Below are 7,701 nucleotides of genomic sequence, written 5' to 3'. Positions count from 1 at the left end.
AATGGGAGAAGTGGGTCACCTTCAGACTTCAGTTTTCCGCGCTACAATCAGTATCGTTTCATTAATAGGATTCAATCAGATATGAGCTGAAAATAAAAAGGGTGCACTGGAAGGGAAAAAAATAGTGAGAGAATCCAGAATCCTTTGGTATGTGATGCTACTGTACAGTAGACTCACGTCAGGCAAAATGTGATGAGTTGTGTTTGTAACTGACCAGGGTGTTTGTCATGATAAATTTTAATTTTGGCCATTAATAGAGTGGTAGTTAATACCAGTTAAATAGTTAGATCAAACTGTGATTTGGCAGCCTTTATGCAGACATGCAGAAATCTGTTTCTACACTAAAAACAGAATCAACATGAGCTGTGTTTATATTTCAAAAGAGAAGCTGGGAATTCTTGGAGTCGTCGCTCCAGGATCATAAGACTCTGAAGGTGGGTTACAGCTTCTGTCTTTATCGTACATGTCGAGGATGACATCTCTGTTAATGGACAGTTCAACATTTTGTTTCCCCTTTTCTGCTCTGGAAATTCAATGTAAAGAGCAGAAGGTTAGCTCTTTGCAGAGACTGGAAAAAGAAAAAAAAAGGTGTTTTATCACTGTTTTACATGGTGTTATGTACAAGACTCTCTCTATGGCTGGGAGCTTCATGAAGAAGTCTTTAAAAACTTCCTGTAAAAGTGTGAATGAATGTTTTTACACTTTGGTTACAAGGTGTAATATGGGATTTTTCTTTCTTTTTTTGACAGAGCTAGGTTTCACCTGCTTTCAGGTTTGGTATTTAGCTAAATGAACTAGTCTTTTAATCTCAGCAGGAAAGTAAACGAGCATGGATCCCTAAAATGTTAATTTGACATGGCTCATTGGGTAAATTCCCACACACTGCTCTATAGATAACTCAGATTTTATGAATGGCATGTGTCTTTATTATAAATCTGGGACTGGGTCTGTGAAGCAAGTTCAGAATGGTTAATGTGAAAATGTCTCAAAAGGAAGAAGGTTGGGAAGAAGCTAAATTAAAACACAGATATTTGATCTGTTTACATGCGCTCATATTCAGTGACAGGACAGAGCAAATGTCTATGGCGGACACAGTCACGCGCTCCTCAGAAGTGGAAGTGTTGCTGTCTTTATCTATATTGAGGTGGAGGCGATATTCCCTCAAGTGGCTGCTTGTCTCCTTAGAACAGGTCTAATCAGAGTTAAGGGAATCTGTCTCCTGCTGTTAAATATCCTAAAATACTATTCAATCTATAGGGTCATTTATATGCTAATGCAAAGGTTACCTCTGCGTATAGCTCTGACGCAGCTGTGTGCTGTTAGTTTATGGGTGAAAGCGGAAAAAGGTAAAAACTGCGAAAGAGATAATGAGGCTCAAGGAGATGAAAAGAGGCGATGCTAGCAAAAAAAGAAAAAAGAGACAGAAGGGAGACGAGGAAAAGGGTGGAGAAGACACAGAGAGGAAGTGATGTTCCCCTGGGTGAGTGCCATAGGTAATTAAAATAGGATGGACAGAGCTGGAGTCTAGCCAGAGAGAGCTTCATCTCCCCTCAGACATCTTCTCCAATCAGGCCTTCTGCCTAAAGCTAAATTGCTGGTAGTGACAGACGCAGCATGCAGGGAGCTATCAGTGTCTGGGTGACAGGCAGGTGCGTGTAGAAAAGTAGAGACGATGCATCTAAACATGCAAATAACAACAATTTGTGGGCTACAAAACAGCTAAATGTATGTACTTTTAGTGTTTCCGTGGGATAGAAATGCATATGAAAACATCTGAAACAGCACACGCACACACGCAGACAGACACACACATAGACTTGCGCGCACAGAAAACATTTACCGTGCTGTACAAAGCTGCAGCAAGGGCAAACGTTGCTAACCAGAGTTTGACTGCAGTAAGCACATATACATTCACTGCACAGCTCCGAGCTGGAGGCAGGCACATGAGTATGCAGTGCACACACTCAGACACACACTATGAGCACAGAGTCAAGCGCACGCACACCCCTGTGCGTACGACGCCAGTGAAGATGCAGTCTAATTATACAACAGCGACAGGGGTTTTTCGCCTATGAGTTTGACCTGGTTTTATACAGTCATTATCCTGTTTAGTCACACAGTCTTAATGGTGTCCATGACATCTGTCTCCAGGGAGAATCTTTTTTTCCCCCCCCTTCTTATCTATTTCCGAAGCAAGGCCTCGTTATTTTTTAACATTCATTACAAGGAAAGAAATCATCTGACTGCTTGGTAACTGGTCCTCTTTTGACAAAAATAAACTGTGGATTTTGCAGCCAAAAATAATCGTTGCATTTGTTGTATTTTTTCTTTCTTTTTTTACCTTGTGTTTTTCACTGACCACCACTCGTCATCCACCTGCCTATTCATTTTTCTACCTCAACAAAGACTATGCTAAATAGACTGTGCTAATGTCCCTACGTGGCATCCATTACCATACATCTCACACTCTGTTAGTGGCTTCTCTTATGCCGGTGTAGAAGGGGGCTGAAAGGTAGCTCATTTTCATGACATGCTGTTCTTTGTGTGCTGTGATCACCGGCAGCAGTAAATATAGCTCTTTTGGCAGAGGCCTGCTAAGAGGATCATAGCCCACAATAGGTGGTCTTCTCACTGCAGATATCAAAAATGCCAAAGAATCTGCTTGTACACATGTACATGATGCATGCTTGCACAGACACACACTCCCACAGCAGCAGCAGCAGCAGCAGCGTATAAACACCCATACACTGACACCTCCCCTGAGAGGGTTCTCTCCTCCTCGCAGGTATAATTGTGTTTCTGCTATGCTTTGCTCCTCACCGTTCAGTTGTGACTGGGCCCCCAGAAGAAAAGCCATAATTAAAAGAGAAAAGTTGTGTTTGCTGTGAAGATGGGATGGGTGCAGGCGAGGACAGAGAGGGGAGAGAAAGATTAGCCACAACAAAGCTTCATCGGGCCACAAAACAGTCTCGCGTAGCTGGGAAGACAAAGGACTCGAATGCTTTTATCTCCCAATAAAAAAAGAAAAAAAAGTCCTCCAAATCCCTCCGGCTAAGCTGCCATAACTGAAGCCTGCTTTTTGGCATAGGTGCTCGCTGAATGTGTTGGACAACAAAAGCAGCAAAATATGAGAAGATAGACCAAGCTCCTAAGAAATATATATATATATATATATATATAAAGCCCCATTCATTTTGTGCAGAGAAGTAAAAAGTCAAGTGCCTTAGTGGTGGCATTTGAGAAAAGGTTACTGGTTATTTGCTTATCTTGTTTGTGTGCGCGCGTAGATGTGTGCGCGTGCTTCAGTGAAAGCATGGAGTGGATGGTCATTTTCTCCCTTTTGCAATTTTGCGATGTAAATGAGATCACAGAATGAAGGAGATTAGGCGGTCTCTATCTGCCTGAGTTGAAACAGCTGTGATAACGCTCCAAACCCAATTTCTAGCCACTTAAATGGGAATACGAGTTACGTGCAAAGGAGAGGGTTGATTTGCGAGACAAACTTCCTTTTTTCAAGCTCATGTACGACACACGCACGTGTAGTACGCGCACATGAAATATGTGCGTACGCCTTCCCACGCCTCACCTCTGGGTGAGGGAGTAATGCTAGGTGCTGATGAGGTAAGACAGAGAATAGAACAATACAATAAGAACACACATATTTGAGTAATCAAACATGCTCACGTATCAAGTTATCCAAAACTACTCAGATTATATTTCATGTCATTTACTATTTCAAAAGCTTGCAGGTAGCTTGTATTTGGCAGCTGATTACATTTCATAATAATATGATCCATCCCTGCATGCGAGGCCTTTATAGCGTGTGAAGAGGCCACACAATGTGCACAGGCATACATAAAAAGAGCAGCACCCTCGGGGAGGAATCACTGAAAGAAGAGTCATAAAACTGAAGATGTATGGCCACTCTGAAGGGATTTTAACATGGAAATAACTGCAGGGTGTTATTACACGGTGCATGTGGCTGATGCAACAACTAAATCCACATGCTTCAGCCACCTTGGCCACCTGAACATCATTTATCATGCAGTGTACGCTTTATGGTGTTGTGGACAATTTACGGCAGTTTTCCACAGGTAACGCTCCTCTGTTTGCAGGGGTACTTGCTATCTTGCTTCTTTCCGTCTAAAACATCTGGGGGGGGGGGCAGTAAAATCAACACAGAGAAGCTTTGCATAAAGGAGCATATTTTAAACACCTATCTCAGCATAGGGACCAAAGTTCTGCCAAGGAAAGAAAGCATGCCTGCATGACTCCTGACCCTCTGGCCCCCTTTAATCCTGCAGAATGACTCCCTGAGGTCCATGCTCCGAGGGCCCAGCAGGAATAGGTCACCCAGCAGATGCCTGCCTGCTTAAACTCTTCTGATTTCATTGCCCCGAGGTCTGAGAACTCCATCGCCCCTTTGAAGTGTCGATTTTGTTCTGAAGAATCCCACCAAACCCCGCCACCCGATAAATATGGCTCCCTGTGTGAAACTGGAGCCTCGTAATATGCTGTATCTGGCTCCTTTTGAGGAAAATAAGCATTTCTTCAAATCTCTTGATACTAGACGCAGCTTTGTTTTGTTTTACAATCAGATTAGTGGATAATCCTGTCTCCGCTTTGACACAGAAATTACTGTTAGGGCAGGTGGGAGTTCATTCATCAAGTCTGGAAAGTAAAGTTCATCCAAACACTGTAAGAGCGTATGTTACCATTACTTCAGTGGGTGGTAGGCATGTCCAGGCTGTGTGAGAACAAGGCAATCTACAGTGAGCAACTTACGGGTTAAATGTAGTGAGAAAATTACAAAAGGACAAAAAAACAAAAAAACAGAAAGTATTAACTTATTTCACAAAAATCTGCTCACCCAACCGAGTTTATTGAGTATAAAACATCTTCAGGGCTGGCAATAAAGAAACAAGTAAATCTGATAAGAAAGCGACTGGTTTTGCAGCAGCTTGCAGCCTCTCAGTGTTAAACCAGGGGTGTCTGACTGTTCCTTTCTGTGTACCAGAGGTAAAGAGGAGCAATTTGTCGCCAATTGCTTGACGTATTCTCTTGGCAATAGGAACAGAGAAGCTGTTAGGTAACATCTCTTTCCTTCCAACATCTTCTGTCTGTTTCATCTCACTCTGCTTAACACACACGATCTGAGACTGTCATTCTACACATTTTTAGAAATGTGGTACTTAGCAACCCCATCACAGTAATCTGCCTTTGATTTACTCTCTTTGTGTTGGGCTGTATTACTCTGGAATCCAATCTCTCTCTCTTTCTCTGTTTTTCCCCCTCTAAGACTGAATTTCTCTGTTTGTGGCTTAGCATATGTGATTGAATAGAGTCCTATGTGATCAATAGAGTTCATTAAATGTCCCTATGGGAAGCTATCTCAACCTGAAGCTTTCTACATTGTGTTTACCTGCAGCTCGCTTTGCTTTATCAATTCAAGTAGTTCCACTTTTGCTTATGGCACAATTGATTTTATAATTGAATTCCTCATTCCTGGCCATTCTCTGCTATTTTCCTAAATGTACACTGAAGTATCCATTTGGTTCCCTTCAGTATGGGCTGTGGGCTCTGGGGTGGGGATGTTAGAAAGGTTTGGTGTAGCTGTATGTTTTTGATGGGTGGGTGTTAGATGGATTTCCAAAGGAAGGCTGAAGGAAAGAGTGGCTGCACCTGTTGTTCCCTGCGGTTGCTGTGTGGTGGGGTTAGCACCTGCTCGCACGGCTGCTGTGTGGATGTCTGTGTGGGCAGCAGGGATAACAGGGAAACCATTCACACCCGCTCCAAGTGCTGTCTGCAGCCCCTCTCCCTCAACACTTGTGCTTTCTGCTCCATCATTTCTTTTTCTGTGTTTTTTACCCCCCTGAAGTTTATGCCAGGACTGCTTCATCCTTTGCATTGTTAGCCTGTCTGTCTTTTTCTGTCTGTCACCAACCATCTCTTTTTTGCCTTTCAGCTTGCACAGAAAAACAAACATAAATTACAGCAGCTGGGAGCTGTAATAGTCCTTCTGTGGAACTCGATAGCTTTTAGTATGAAGGGTAAAGTTGTAAACAGTGAATTACATGTAACTGTTAAATCACTTCAGTAGAAGCTGTGACAGCGGTGACTGAGCATTTAACTTTGGCTATAGAGGTTGTGAGTGCGCAGGCTGGTTATGGGCTATTCAGGTGTCAGTTCTTGTAACTGTACAAGACACATTTAGGAGAAAAGACATAAAGTGACTCCAGTTTGTGTCACTCTCTGACTGAACCTATGCGATGAAAATATTGAGGCACATGTGTCTATGTGTAAATTCACAACAATGTTCCATTTCTTCAATTTCATTTCATTTATCAACTGTTTTCTCTTCACATTCACCCTGTAACTATACTGTGAGTGAGTAATGACATAATCAATCGACTTTATGGCTTCTAAATGATCACATCTGACCTTTTCTCTTGTTAAAGAAATAAAAAAACAACAACACTTGCAAACACTAAAGAAAACCATCATAAATGTACACGGAGGGGCAGTAAAAGACGTCACCGGGGAGTAATGGGCACAAATCACGACCTATGATCCAATCCAAATAAAAATGTTAATTAAGCCGTATCCGTCGTTTTAATGTAACATGGTAATGTGCATTGTGAGTCTTTATTTATTTATATATTTATTTATTTTGCTGAGACATCACTCAAGCCTATAAAGAATAAGCATTTCAGAACCATATGCAACACGTGAAAGCAAAATGATGTGCAACGAAGATTTGCACGTCATACGCAAATAACACCAAACTTGCACAGCAGACACAAAGAGCAGCTCGTGCCCACAAAGGTCCAGACGGTACCACATCCAAGCCGGAGGACTGTAATAATGCAGCATGGCGTTTAGTTGCAGTAATAAAATTGCACACCTATACACTACCTGTTCACCCCAGCCACCCTCCGTTTCCCTCAAAGCATCCGTTCATCTATCCATCTCCAAACCCCACCATCATTTGGCATACTCACCGCGCCAGATGGCCAGGTATTGGAGGGTGAGGCAGGTGCCAATCGCCAACTCGCCCTCGCCGGTCGATCTTCTTCCTTTCTGTGAGGAAACCGGGGTTGGGTAGCACAGCTCGGGGGTATTCAAAGCCTCTCTAAAATAGCGCTCCTCAGCCTCACCTCACCTGTCTCTTCCCTCTGTTGTGCGTCGCCGTAGCATCACTGCGCGTCCAAAACGCCCAGTCAACCAAACGTTTTGGGGTTTTTTTCTCCTCCCTGGAGGAAAAGAGTCCGTAGTGTAACTGCGTAAAAGCTACAGAGGTTTCTGTGATCTCGAATGCGTTTTGCGTCCCGTTAGGTTTGTTCCGACCCTTGCAAAATCCCCAAATCCTGCAATTGCAGGGCAGTATGAAGTCTTCTTTCAGGAGGTACCGTGCAGTTTTCTGCACTTGGTCGAGCTGCGGCTTTGAAATCAGCTGTCAGCAAAATCTAATCCCGTTTTTAAATTTACAGTGGCGAGGTGAAACGTCCAACGCAGAGCAGGCACAGTGACAACAGGGGCCCATAATTCACACCCCCATGAAACACAGTCCTGCAGTGGATCAATGATGAATGGAGGACCTCTCTCTCTCTCTCTCTCTCTCTCTCTCTCTCTCTCATTCTCTGTCTCTCTCACACACGCGCACAAACACATACAGGTCTATACGTACTGCATGTTGTGAGT

General features: G+C 43.1%; 1 protein-coding gene across 1 annotated transcript in view; it reads right to left on the bottom strand.

Moving 5' to 3' along the window:
* LOC116319256 (semaphorin-6B-like) overlaps positions 1–7,065 on the bottom strand; it is a 30,624-nt gene extending 23,559 nt beyond the window's left edge. Inside the window, exon 1 of the mRNA XM_039601801.1 lies at positions 7,002–7,065. The gene's annotated coding sequence lies outside the window, so the exon portion shown is untranslated. The remainder of the gene's footprint in view (positions 1–7,001) is intronic.
* Between the last annotated feature and the right edge of the window lie 636 nt (positions 7,066–7,701).

This window comes from Oreochromis aureus, linkage group 18, assembly GCF_013358895.1.
Source record: "Oreochromis aureus strain Israel breed Guangdong linkage group 18, ZZ_aureus, whole genome shotgun sequence".
Lineage (NCBI taxonomy): Eukaryota > Metazoa > Chordata > Actinopteri > Cichliformes > Cichlidae > Oreochromis > Oreochromis aureus.
The sequence above is the reverse complement of the archived record's forward strand: the minus strand, read 5'-3'. Positions and strand labels throughout refer to the sequence as shown.